The 13,997-nt window shown below is 47.7% G+C and overlaps 1 long non-coding RNA gene across 3 annotated transcripts; it reads right to left on the reverse strand.

Moving 5' to 3' along the window:
- Positions 1–205: 205 nt before the first annotated feature.
- On the reverse strand, positions 206–13,871 carry LOC136324993 (uncharacterized). 3 transcript variants are annotated; one of them, XR_010729177.1, is made up of 7 exons: positions 12,671–13,871; positions 11,951–12,020; positions 11,549–11,681; positions 7,342–7,820; positions 3,231–3,406; positions 2,526–2,587; positions 206–401 (listed from the first exon to the last, which is right to left on the reverse strand). It is a non-coding gene; the product is annotated as an uncharacterized lncRNA (long non-coding RNA). The 3 variants fall into 3 exon arrangements; XR_010729176.1 differs by lacking the exon at positions 2,526–2,587 and having other exon boundaries at positions 207–401; positions 12,671–13,870; XR_010729175.1 differs by lacking the exons at positions 206–401; positions 2,526–2,587; positions 3,231–3,406; positions 7,342–7,820 and adding an exon at positions 9,191–11,268 and having other exon boundaries at positions 12,671–13,843.
- Positions 13,872–13,997: the final 126 nt, after the last annotated feature.

Raw genomic sequence — 13,997 nt, forward strand, 5'->3', positions numbered from 1 at the left:
TATATGGATGAAACTGGATATATAAACACAAACAGGGAAAACTATACTTTCTGGGAGCTTAGGGTTAATATTTGTCTATTCATTACACATTTAAAAAATCATTTAAAAAATCAAAGACAGTGTTTTGACTGAAAACTGTTAGGCCTATAGATAAAAGGAACAGCATACCCTAAATAAACACTGTACTCTAGCTGATAAATTTTTTTTATTATTCAGTGAGAGGAGGGGAGGCAGAGACAGACTCCTGCATGTGCCCCAACCAGGATCTACCGGGCAAACCCACTCTGCCCATCTAGGGTGTTGCTCCATTGCTCAACAACTGAGCTCTTCTTAGCACTTGAGGTGGAGGCCATGGAACCATCCTCAGCACCCAGGACCAACTCTCTCCAATTGAGGTATGGCTGCAGGAGGAGAAAAGAGAGAGTGGTGAGAGAGGGAAGGGTGGAAAAGCAGATGAGCACTTCTCCTGTGTGCCCTGACCGGGAATTGAACCTGGGACATCCACATACCAGGCCAATGCTCCACCACTGAGCCAGCTGGCCTGGGCTGATAATTTTTCTGATGGGCTTATGGGTTACAATTTTTGAAAACTGCTTTACATGTATACCAGGGTAGATCAAATAAGTAATGAAGAGTGGGAGCCAGGTTTCTCATTGTTAGAGAAAGGAGTTACAGATAAGTAAGGGGGGGGGGCTAGAATAAAGTTTGAGACATCAATATGAACTCATGTTTCTATATATGTAACAAGTACAAACATGTATATACACAGGTTAACATACATGCTTATATTACCTAACTCTGTTCACTGAGAGGACCTCAAAACAATGACACCCCAACAGCAGTGAGCATTCCTAGAATCTAGATCTTGATTTCCAAATACTATTCTCCAATAAAAGTATTGGACTGGAACTCCTTCCAGAAACAGCTGATTGTAGACATGGGGCAGGGAAAAACAAGATAAGCTAGAGCATCTTGTAGAACCAGAAAGTAAGTAAGCACTCCAAAAACAAAAGGATGGAAGCATATCAAAGAGACAGAAGAGGCCCTGGCCAGTTGGCTCAGTGGTAGAGCGTTGGCCTGGCATGCAAGGGTCCTGGGTTCGATTCCCGGCCAGGGCACACAGGAGAAGCACCCATCTGCTTCTCCACCCCTCTCCCTCTCCTTCCTCGCTGTCTCTCTCTTCTCCTCCTGCAGCCAAGGCTCCATTGGAGCAAAGTTGACCTGGGCGCTGAGGATGGCTCTGTGGCCTCTGCCTTAGGTGCTAGAATGGCTCTGGTAGCAACAGAGCAACGCCCCAGATGGGCAGAGCATCGCCCCCTGGTGGGCATGCCGGGTGGATCCCGGTCGGGCATATGTGGGAGTCTGTCTGACTGCCTCTCGTTTCCAACTTTAGAAAAATACAAAAAAAAAAGAGAGAGACAGAAGATCCAACCTGAAAGAGCTCACAATGGTCAAAGCTGAAAACAATTTGTGCAATAAAATAAATAGTATCGAATTAAATAAGGTATAAAATAATGTACACAAATGCAAACTGATTGCTTGTGAGGGTTGCTATAACAACACATTATATTGGGTGGTTTAAAACAGTGGGAATTTAGCCCTGGCCGGTTGGCTCAGTGGTAGAGCGTTGGCCTGGCGTGCAGGAGTCCCGGGTTCAATTCCTGGCCAGGGCACACAGGAGAAGCGCCCATCTGCTTCTCCACCTCTCCCTCTTTCCTTCCTCTCTGCCTCTCTCTTCCCCTCCCGCAGCCAAGGCTCCACTGGAGCAAAGTTCCCCGGGCGCTGAGGATGACTCTATGGCCTCTGCCTCAGGCGCTAGAATGGCTCTGGTTGCAACAGAGCAACGCCCCAGATGGGCAGAGCATCGCCCCCTGGTAGGCATGCCGGGTGGATCCCGGTTGGGCGCATGCGGGAGTCTGTCTGACGGCCTACCCGTTTCCAACTTCAGAAAAATACAAAATAAAAATAAATAAATAAATAAATAAATAAAAATAAAAGTGGGAATTTGCCTGACCAGTGGTTGCGAAGTGGATAGAGTGTCGACCCTGAATGCTAAGGTTCCAGGTTCAAAATCCCATGGTTGCCAGCTTGAGTGCAGGCTCCTTAGCTTAAGTGTAGGGTCATCAGCTTGATTGCAGGGGCGCTGGCTTGAGCGCAGGATCATCAACATGATCCCAAGGTCGTTGGCTTGAGCCCAAGGTTGCTGGCTTGAGGAAGGGGTCTCTGGCTCAACTGAAGCCCCCCAGTCAAGGCACATATGAGAAAGCAACCAATGGATGACTAAGGAGCTGCAACAAGTTGATGCTTCTCATCACTCTCCCTTCTTATCGTCTGTCCCTGCCTGTCCCCTCTCTCTCTCTCTCAGATAAAAAATCCCAAAAAATCCTATCATAAAAAAAAATAATAAAAGCACAGATAAAAGATCCCTGGCAAGTCAGGAAAAGACTAGACCTCCTCGTCTTCATTTTCTTGAGCTATGAGAGCATCCCAAGCCTAAGTCTGGATGCTTTTCAAAGGCAACCAACCTAGGGCTGTTTGAGGTCTGGGCAGGCCACTTGTATCCTCCCATAGCTGGTCGCTGGCAAAGCTGTTGAAGAAAGTATCTGAGGCTGTAATAAAACTGGTTCTAGGCCCTAGCCGGTTGGCTCAGCAGTAGAGCGTCGGCCTGGTGTGCGGGGGACCCGGGTTCAATTCCCGGCCAGGGCACATAGGAGAAGCGCCCATTTGCTTCTCCACCCCCCCCCCTTCCTCTCTGTCTCTCTCTTCCCCTCCCGCAGCCAAGGCTCCATTGGAGCAAAGATGGCCCGGGAGCTGGGGATGGCTCCTTGGCCTCTGCCCCAGGCACTAGAGTGGCTCTGGTTGCGGCAGAGCGATGCCCCGGAGGGGCAGAGCATCACCCCCTGGTGGGCAGAGCGTCGCCCCCTGGTGGGCATGCCGGGTGGATCCCGGTCGGGCGCATGCGGGAGTCTGTCTGACTGTCTCTCCCCATTTCCAGCTTTGGAAAAATACAAAAAAAAAAAAAAACTGGTTCTAGTAAATATTTATTTTTTCCTCCCTAAAAGTTTGTCCTGAGAATCTAGAATTTAATACTAGACAACAAGAGAAAGTTTAGAGAAATAGCAACTAAATCTCATACATCAAAATCAAATATATGCAAAGTTAATATACAGAAATCAATTGTATTTCTATACATTAGCAACGGACAATGGGAAATTTAAAGTAATATTTACAGCCTGACCAGCGGTGGTGCAGTGGATAGAGTGTCGACCTGGGATGCTCAGGTCCTGGGTTTGAAACTCCGAGGTCACCAGCTTGAGCATGGTCTCATCAACATGAACCCATGGTCACTTGCTTGAGCCCAAGGTCGCTGGCTTGAGCAAGTGGTCACTTCCTGGGCCGGAGCCCCCTGGTCAAGGCATGTATGAGAAGAAATCAATGAACAACTAAAGTGCCACAGCTACAAGTTGATGCTTCTCGTCTCTCTCCCTTCCCCTCTCTGTCTCTTAAAAGAAAGTTGTTTTTTTAAATTAACTTATTTATTTTTAGGGGGAGAGAGCAGGAAGCATCAACTCCCATATGTGCCTTGACCAGGCAAGCCCAGGGTTTTGAACCAGCGACCTCAGCATTGCAGGTCTACACTTTACCCACTGCGCCACCATAGGTCAGGCCCCTTTCTATCTCTTAAAAATTTTTTATTAGCCTGACCTGTGGTGGCGCAGTGTATAAAGCATTGACTTGGAATGCTGAGGTCATCGGTTTGGGACCCTGGGCTTGCCTGGGCAAGGCATGTACGGGAGTTGATGCTTCCTGCTCCTCCCCCTTCTCTCTCTCCTCTCTAAAATGAAAAAAAAAAAAATTTAAATGATACAACTACTTTAAAAATCAGTTTGTTAGATTCTCAAAAAGTTAAGTATACATCTACCTTAACTTTGTGATCCAACCATTCACTTCTAGGTATTCACCCAAGAGAAAATGAACAAAAGTCCATACAAAGATTTGGGAATGAATGTTCATAGCAGCCTTATTTGTAATACAGCCCCAATAGCCCCAAACTGTAAACAAACAAAGTTCCATCAACAAATGAATGATAAATTGTTGCTTATCCATACAATAGCATACTACTCAGCAATAAAATAGAATGTATTCATATATGAAATAAAATGGATGACTCAAAATAACTATGCTGCCTGACCAGGCAGTGGCACAGTGGATAGAACATTGGACTGGGATGCGGAAGGACCGAGGTTCGAGACCCCGAGGTCACCAGCTTGAGCGTGGGTTCATCTGGTTTGAGCAAAAGCTCACCAGGCCCTGGCCGGTTGGCTCAGTGGTGGAGCATCGGCCTGGCGTGCAGGAGTCCAGGGTTCAATTCCCGGACAGGGCACACAGGAGAAGTGCCCATCTGCTTCTCCACCCCTTCCTCTCTGTCTCTCTCTTCTCCTCCTGCAGCCAAGGCTCCATTGGAGCAAAGTTGGCCCGGGCACTGAGGATGGCTCTGTGGCCTCTGCCTCAGGCGCTAGAATGGCTCTGGCTGCAACAAAGCGATGCCCCAGATAAGCAGAGCATTGCCCCCTGGTGGGCAGGTTGGGTGGATCCCGGCCGGGCACATGCAGGAGTCTGTCTGACTGCCTCCCCGTTTCCAACTTCAGAAAAATACAAAAAAAAAAAAAAAAGCTCACCAGCTTGGCCCAAGGTCACTGGCTCAAGCAAGGGGTTACTCAGTCTGCTGAAGGCCCGCAGTCAAGGTAAATACGAGAAAGCAATCAATGAACAACTAAGGTATCGCAACAAAAAACTGATGATTGATGCTTCTCATCTTTCTCCATTTCTGTCTGTCTGTCCCTATCTATCCCTCTCTCTGACTCTCTATGTAAAAAAAACAAACAAAACTATGCTGAATAAATGATACCAGACCCTGCCCCCCACAGATCATATAACCTATAATTTCACTTACATAAAATTCTAGAAAATGTAAGCTATACTAATGACAAAAGCATATTAGTAGTTTCCTGGGGATGGGAAGGAGGGATTAATTATTAAAGAGCACCCTTGAATCCAGAGCCCCTTTAAAACTCAAATTCCCCTCGTTTAACTTCTCATCTGGGCGCAAAACAGAACATTTTTATCCCCCACTGTGAGGTTGTAGTTAATTTGCTTGCTATTTTCTCTCTTAATGGCTTCCTGGCCTTCACTTTGAAATGTAGCAAAAAGTTCAACTTTGCAGAAATGTCAGGGAAAGCTTACATTGGGAAGGGACCTGACAATTAGGGAAGTTTAAGTCAGGTTAGTTGTTTGTAAAAGCCTAGCCACAGGCCCAGAGAGGGATCAGCCATCAGCACAAATCCATCAGTGCAAACCCGCGGGAGGAGGGGCAACTGGCTTGCTTGAAGTCCTTGGCCTGGGACCTTTTGACTCAGCCCAGGACTCTCTAGACAGTTGAGCAGGGGAATAAACAATTTGGAGAAGCTGTGGCGCCTCTCCAATCCACATATGAAAAATATTTCCTCATGCCTATAGAGGCAGTGACATCAGCCGCTTTTCCCAAGACCCCTGACTAACCTATATAACAGGGGTCCCCAAACTTTTTACACAGGGGGCCAGTTCACTGTTTCTCAAACCGTTGGAGGGCCGGACTATAAAAAAAAAACTATGAACAAATCCCTATGCACACTGCACATATCTTATTTTAAAGTAAAAAACCAAAACGGGAACAAATACAATATTTAAAATAAAGAACAAGTAAATTTAAATCAACAAACTGACCAGTATTTCCATGGGAACTAGGCTCCTCTCACTGACAGCCAATGAAAGAGGTGCCCCTTCCAGAAGTGCGGCGGGGGCCGGATAAATGGCCTCAGGGGGCCGCATGTGGCCCGCAGGCCGTAGTTTGGGGACCCCTGCTATATAATATCTCGGCTCCCCTTCCCCAGCTGCCGACATGGCTTTTGATCTGTCTCAGTCTGCTTGCACCCAGGTATATTAAATAAAATTTCCTTTTGAAACATACCAGCCTTGTGTTTTCGAAGGTTTGGCTCTCCCCAGTGCCTAACCATAGATCTGTCAGCTGTCTCATACGGGATAAAGCAGATCAGTTGGAGTTCTCTCCTGGTCTGACCTAGTTGGGGGTTTATACTGACCTGCCAGTTGCCAAGGGAGGCTGACACTAGGCTTTTCCCCTCCCCAGTGGACCAGCCACCCTGTTTCAATCTTTCAAGCAAGAGGACACTTTTGGGAGTGATGGTATGTTCGCTATCTTAAAAAAAATTTTTAGCCCAGGCCCTGGCCGGTTGGCTCAGCGGTAGAGCGTCGGCCTAGCGTGCGGAGGACCCGGGTTCGATTCCCGGCCAGGGCACACAGGAGAAGCGCCCATTTGCTTCTCCACCCCTCCGCCGCACTTTCCTCTCTGTCTCTCTCTTCCCCTCCCGCAGCTAAGGCTCCATTGGAGCAGAGATGGCCCGGGCGCTGGGGATGGCTCTATGGCCTCTGCCTCAGGCGCTAGAGTGGCTCTGGTCGCAATATGGCGACGCCCAGGATGGGCAGAGCATCGCCCCCTGGTGGGCAGAGCGTCGCCCCTGGTGGGCGTGCCGGGTGGATCCCGGTCGGGCGCATGCGGGAGTCTGTCTGACTGTCTCTCCCCGTTTCCAGCTTCAGAAAAATGAAAAGAAAAAAAAAAAAAAAAAAAAAAAAAAAAAAAATTTTTAGCCTGACCAGGCGGTGGCGCAGCGGATAGAGCGTCGGACTGGGATGCAGAGGACCCAGGTTCGAGACCCTGAGGTCGCCAGCTTGAGCGCAGGCTCATCTGGTTTGAGCAAAAGCTCACCAGCTTGGACTCAAGGTCGCTGGCTCCAGCAAGGGGTCACTTGGTCTGCTGAAGGCCCATGGTCAAGGCACATATGAGAAAGCAATCAATGAACAACTAAGGTATTGCAACATGCAATTAAAAACTAATGATTGATGCTTCTCATCTCTCTCCCTCCGTTCCTGTCTGTCTGTCCCTGTCTATCCCTCTCTCTGACTCACTCTCTGTCTCTGTAAAAAATAAAATATAATACATTAAAAAATAAAAAAATTTTAAAGGTCTTTTTAAAAAACATATTTTAAAGAAAGAGGAAAGGAAAGAGAGAGAGACAGAGAGAGACAGGCAGAAATAGCAATCTGCTCCTGTATGTGCCCCCACCAGGACCAAACCGATAACCTCTGTGTATCAAGATGATGTTCAAACCAATCGAGCCATCCAGGCATGTTTACTATCTTGATTGTGGTGACAGTTTCATGGGTGTATACAAAACTTATCAAATTGTATGCCTTAAATATGTATGGCCTATTGTATGTCAATTATACCTCAATAAAGCTGCTTAATCAAATACATTTAGCTCTTTTTCCCGGAGTCGATTGAGGGGTGTTTGCTCTTGTGGTGAGCTGTCCCAGTTCCATTTCCCCGCCCTCTGGAGTGGCAAATGCGCAGGAGCCTGAATCATCCTTTTCTGGAGTTCCAGAATGGAGACTGAAGGAGACACAGAGACACAATAGAGAAGCCCAGAATGATCAAATAATGTCACTGCCAAATGAGGTGATGGCTAAGAAGCCAGAAGATGTCCTCATAGCGGCTGCCCAGGGCCAGGTTCCACGAGAGCCTTCTGAGCACCCACCAGAGAGCCTTGATGAAGAGTGTGTCGAAGATGTTGAGACCATGCCAGGAAGGAATCCTCTCAACCCTGTGGCCTTCAGGCAGATGTTCAGAAAGTTCCGCTATGAGGATGCAGCTGGGCCCAGGGATGTCCTCAGATGTCTCCTGGAGCTTGCTAGGCAGTGGCTGAGACCTGATATTCACACAAAGGAGCAGATTGTGGAAATGCTGGTGCAGGAGCAATTGCAGGCTGTCCTGCCTGAGGAGCTCAGAGCTCAGGTGCAGAAATGTCAGCCCGGGGTCAGATTCACTAGCCAAGTCTCACTGCTCAGTTGTTCAGCCTACATGAGACGTTTGGTTAAAGGTTCTCTTCGTTACAAGTTTCTACAGTCACGGGGAATCTGAACCCCAGTTTTCTTTTGAGTTTGCCTTTGACTAATTGTAATAAGAATCTATCAAAGCCCTGCCTGGACCTCTTTTTGCCTGAGGCAGCTCTATTTCCTGGGACTGAACTCCAGAAGGAGTTTCTCTGACCTCTTGTTAGGACAATCAGCCTGCTGCTTGTTTTTGCTCTGCTGAATGTCTCCTTTTTTGCACTTTGTGACATCCTTTAATATATTGTTTTTATGTACCCAAAGAGATAATTCTTTATCTTTTCAGAATTACTGATTTTGCTATCGCGGCATGAGTGGGAACTTCTGTAACCCCACCGGTAACTCCTTTGGGATGTCCTTGAAATATTAAAGTTTGGTTCTTAATAATAAAAAAAAAACATTTATACCTTTGCCACCCAGCTTAGTGTATCCCAAGGTTCTCTTTACCAGGCCACAGTCACAGAGCTCCAGGGAAAAGCAACCTGGTCTCAACTCTCCAGGCAGAGGAGAACAGAAGCTCCATATCCACGCATGCTGCAAATGGCTTTTTCCAGTCTACCTGAATCATTACCAGCTAGAAGCAGCGGTCATTGGGACTTGGACATGAGCTGCAAAGTATAGAATAGTGACAACAATTCCAGTGCCATACGGACTTTTCCTGTGGGGAACTTTCCTGGACTCCTGCTCCCTGTGACAGCTCCTAACAGACTGAACTGTGGTTGGGTTGCATTTTTCAGGGATTTGGCATGGTGAGGGGGCCAACTTGGACTTGGGGAACATGTTAAGGACACTACTCATTTATGGATTCTTGCTGTATTGGCCAAGAGTTTGCTTAAAGGCTTTTAATCACTGTAAAAAAAATAGAGGACTAGATGAAGAAGATGGGGCACATATACACCATGGTATATTATTCAGCTAGGAGAAATGGTGACATTGGATCACTTATAGCGGAATGGTGGAGTCTTGGTAGCATTGTGCAGAGTGAAATAAGCGAATCAGAAAAAAACAGGAACTGCAGGATTCCATACATTAGTGGGACATAAAAGCGAGACTGAGAGGCATGAACAGGAGTGTGGTGGCTATGGGGGGTGGGGGAGGGAAGGAGGGAGAGGGGGAGGGGAGGGGGAGGGGTACAGAGAGAACTGGATGGAGGGTGGCAGAGGACGATCTCTCTTTGGGTGATGGGTATGCAACATAACTAAATGACAAGATAACCTGGAAATGTTTTCTTTGAATGTATGTACCCTGATTTATTGATGTCACCCCATTAAAATAAAAATTTATTTATATATAAAAAAAAACCACAAAAAACATTTAGCTATCAAGCAGAATTTATCAATTAGGTAATGAGAATGCCAACAGATGGAGGATTCAACAGAAAGACCAACCCCACACTTGGAACCTGAAGATGAGGAAATCCTGAGTAGAATAACCAACCGTCAATAACAGCTCACCAACACCTTTTGCCATCTCTTTTCATCTCAGGCCCTAGCCAGCTAGCTAGATTCTGGAGGGAGCCAGGAGACCCATTGTGGCATGGACACTCTCTAGCTGTCTTGTCTGGTTGCTCTAGCTGTCTTTGGGAAGAGCTGAGTTGACACTTGGAGTATTTTCATAGCTCAGGAAGAGGAAGTGTTAAGAGAAGAAATAAAGCAAACAGAAGGAACTGGAGGAGTTATGGAGAGTAACTATCCAGAACTACGTAATCCAGGGGCTAGAAGGGAGCTAAGAGAACACATGCTTCAGTAATTCTTTTTCAATGAGAACACTAAGATCTTGCCCTGCCCGGACTGCTCGATTGGTTAGAGCACGTTTTGAAGCACAGAGGTTGTGGGTTTGATCCCCTGTCAGGGTATATGCAGCAACAGACCAATGTTCCTGTCTCCTTCTCTCCTTTTCTCTAAAATTAATAAAAACAAAACAAAAAAATTACCAAGACCGTGCATGACATTTCAATCACAGAATTGGGGCTCTAATTTAGATTTCTCAATTTCTCACACCTATTTCTAGTATGCCAACTGGTCACTGTTTATGATGTAAGAGGTGATGGCTTCCATTTCATTCAACATTTATAGACTACCCATTTATGATAAGACTAGGATAAATCCCAGAGACTGAAGTAGCTCACAGGCTAGCAGAGACAAATCTACATACAGAAATGACTTTAATAATAAAAGTATGATGATTACACCTGGCCTGTGGTTACACAGTGGATAAAGCATTGACCTGGAACAATGAGATCCCCAGTTCAAAACCCTGGGCTTGCCTGGTCAAGGAACACATGGGAGTTGATGCTTCCTGCTCCTCTCCCCTTTTCTCTCCCTTCTCTCTTTCCCTCTCCCTAAAATGAATAAAATCTTTAAAAAAAATAATGAAAGTATGATTGTAATAAGTGCTATAAGTGAAGTACAAATGATTAATATGAGAATACAGAGAGAAAAACTTTCTTATTTGGAAAAGGGATTCAGTGATGGAAGGAAATCGGGTTAAGTTCTCCCCAGAATTGCAATAAACACCTGTAAGGTATTTTTCCCCACCGAGAAGGAAGGAATGGGGCTTGGAGCCACCAAGTGTGGAATAACAAAAAGGCTTTACTCAGTACAGAGTGCGCATCCCGCCCGGCAAGGTTCCCTGGCCCCGAGGTAAGATGGAGGCCAGGGAAGTTGTAAGGATTAAACTGCGCGGGAGATAAATTATAGGGGTCCCTCTAGGGAAGTCGAACTAACATGACGTGGTGAAATCCCACTGGCTGGTAGACGGTCACTTTTTTTCCAAACGGTTCCTGTGAAGCCTCCTTTGGCGTGCTTGGTTATGGGCGGTCCTAGCCAAAGTTCACGGGTCTGAGTTTTCCAAGTGACCATCCCCCATTATCCACCAACCTTAGATTCTGACCTTTATTTATTTATTTATTTAATTTATTCATTTTAGAGAGGAGAGGGAGAGACAGAGAGAGAGAGAGGAGAAACAGAGAGAGAGAAGGGGGGGAGGAGCTGGAAGCATCAACTCCCATATGTGCCTTGACCAGGCAAGCCCAGGGTTTCGAACCGGCGACCTCAGCATTTCCAGGTTGACACTTTATCCACTGCACCACCACAGGTCAGGCTGACCTTTTGTGTTAAATAGAAAAGGGGTGCTGTTTATTCATCTGGCTACTTCCTGCTGATTAGGGGCGTCGTGGGGAGGGGGAGATCGGAAGGTGGTGGCTTGGAGGGGTGTCAGGAGGAACATCTGTGTGGCTGTGACTGGAGAAACTTCACGGATGTGGTCCTGTAAGGATTTAAAAAAAGAGGAGTAATAGGGGGATTTGCAGGGTCCAGCCTTTTGGTGAGCTGGAGATGGATGGAGTCCAGTGGTTCTGACTGCCAGTGGTTCTGTAAGGAGGCAAGCTTGAGGCAAAACTGCATGTCAGGAGTGGCGTAAAAAGGGGAAAGAAAGGGTTACCATCCATTCCCACAACTGAGACCTGTGAGGGAACTAGAGGTCCAGAGTGTGATGGCAAAAACAGAGAAGGTAGCTCCCATGTCCACAAAAAATGAGATGGACTTACCCATTCGTTGCAGCATACCCGGGGTTCTCCGAGTCCAGGCTGTGTCCTAGGAGTTTGAGCGATGTGCCCATCTGGCTGGATTGGCCTCCCATTCGGGCGGCTTGTCCTCCATGTAAAGGCGCTGAGGAAAAACCTGTTGCCCAAAGGGGCAATCACTCCGCCAGTGACTGGGCTGTTTGCAGTCAGGGCAGGGCTCAGTGGGCAGCTGCAGGCAGGGGCCCTGCCGGGACCAGTGGTCCTGCTTACCACACTTAAAGCAAGCTGCTGGTGGCTTTGCTGGTCTCAGGGTTGCCGCAAGAGTTTGGGTTTGGAGCGTTACCTTCTGCTGCATGCGGGCCTGGCGAACAGCTTTGGCCTGTTTCTACTAATTGGGACCGTTAAAAACTTTAAATGCGGCCTTACCTGCGGTGGCGCAGTGGATAAAGCATCAACCTGGAATGCCGAGTTCACCGGTTCAAAGCCCTGGGCTGGCCTAGTCAAGGTACATATGGGAGTTGCTGCTTCCTGCTCCTCCCCCCTTCTCTCTCTCAATCTCTCTCTCTCACATCTCTTTTCTCTCTAAAATGAATAAATAGGCCCTGGCCGGTTGTCTCAGTGGTAGAGCGTCGGCCTGGCGTGCGGGGGACCCGGGTTCGATTCCCGGCCAGGGCACATAGGAGAAGCGCCCATTTGCTTCTCCACCCCCCACCCCCTCCTTCCTCTCTGTCTCTCTCTTCCCCTCCCGCAGCCAAGGCTCCATTGGAACAAAGATGGCCCGGGTGCTGGGGATGGCTCCTTGGCCTCTGCCCCAGGTGCTAGAGTGGCTCTGGTCGCGGCAGAGCAACGCCCCGGAGGGGCAGAGCATCGCCTCCTGGTGGGCAGAGCTTTGTCCCTGGTGGGCGTGCCGGGTGGATCCCGGTCGGGCGCATGTGGTAGTCTGTCTGTCTCTCCCCGTTTCCAGCTTCAGAAAAATACCAAAAAAAAAAAAAAGAAAAGAAAAAGAAAAAACTCAAGGTCTGGCCACGGACGGAAAAGGTAAAGTGGATGTGAGGGACAGAAAAGACTTCCCTGATGTAGCTACGGTTTTGGCCAGGGAGTCTCGAAGGAAAGAACTGAGAGGAAGGCTGGAGGCAGGGGACTTACCGCACCGTGCGATGAAGTGTGTGGAAGGTCGGAGATCCTGGTTCTTTCTCCTGGTTCTTTCTTGGAGGGGATGAGGAAGAGGAGCGGTCCTTGAGGACTTCTAACTCCTCCCGGGTTTTCGGCACCAAAATGTAAGGTATTTTTCCCCGCTGAGAAGGAAGGAATGGAAGGAATGGGGCTCGGAGCCACCAAGTGTGGAATAACAAAAAGACTTTATTCAGTTCACAGCGCATCCTGCCCGGCAAGGTTCCCTGGCCCCGAGGTAAGATGGAGGCCAGGGAAGTTGCAAGGATTAAACCGCGCGGGAGATATTTAAAGGGGTCCCTCTAGGGAAGTCGAGCTAACATGATGTGGTGAAATCCCACTGGCTGGTAGACAGTCACTTTTTTTCCAAATGGTTCCTGTGAAGCCTCCTTTGGCCCGCTTGGTTGTGGGCGGTCCTAGCCAAAGTTCATGGGTCTGAGTTTTCCAAGTGACCATCCCCCATTATCCACCAACCTTACACTCAGTAAATGTTTGTATCCTTCACTTCACATTATTGACTCCAACTTAACTTTCTTAACTCACACCAAACTCCTTTGTTCCTGAACAATATGACGTTTCATGTCACTGTGCTTTTTGAATTAGAAATTCTCTTCTATAATGGAATGGCCCAGTGAGTGAAAGGTTACATGAAATGGAGCTCGGGAAGCTGACCTGTCGTGGAACAGTCGATAAACTGTTGACCTGGAACGCTGAGGCCGCAGGTTCGCAGTGCTTGCCCAGTCTAAGCACAGATGGGAAGCAACTACTACTAGTTGATGCTTCCCACTTCTCCCCTTCTTTCTCTTTCTCTATAAACAAACAAACAAAAAACAAAACAAACGAAAAAAATGTAGCGCAGGAGTATATAAGGTACGGAAACAGTATAGCTCCGAATATAAAACATTTGATTACATTAAGCCCACGAGCCATGGAGGCCAGCCTCAGGCTCTTCATTTGCAAAAAAAGAGACGGTTAGTAAGATTCATTTCGTAAGGTTGTTGAATATATTAATAGGACATCCCTGCAAAGCTTTTAGCATCACGTCTCGAGCAGACCAACACTAAGAAACCATTTGCGATATTTGTTGGTGCGCTGTAACCTTCTCCGCCTACCCAGCCCAGCCAAAGCGCCAGCCCTTTACCACCCCGTCTGCCCAGCGGAGCGTGTGCGCCGCCACGTCGCCGCCTCCCATGCTGCAGACAGCGGGGGTTTACCAAACCCAACCCAGCACTACGTGTACCCATCACTGAGCCGCGCCCGACCCCACCTGCGCCCTCCTATTGGTTCTTCCAGGTGGCTGTCA

This window comes from Saccopteryx bilineata, chromosome 2 (genome assembly GCF_036850765.1).
Source record: "Saccopteryx bilineata isolate mSacBil1 chromosome 2, mSacBil1_pri_phased_curated, whole genome shotgun sequence".
NCBI lineage: Eukaryota > Metazoa > Chordata > Mammalia > Chiroptera > Emballonuridae > Saccopteryx > Saccopteryx bilineata.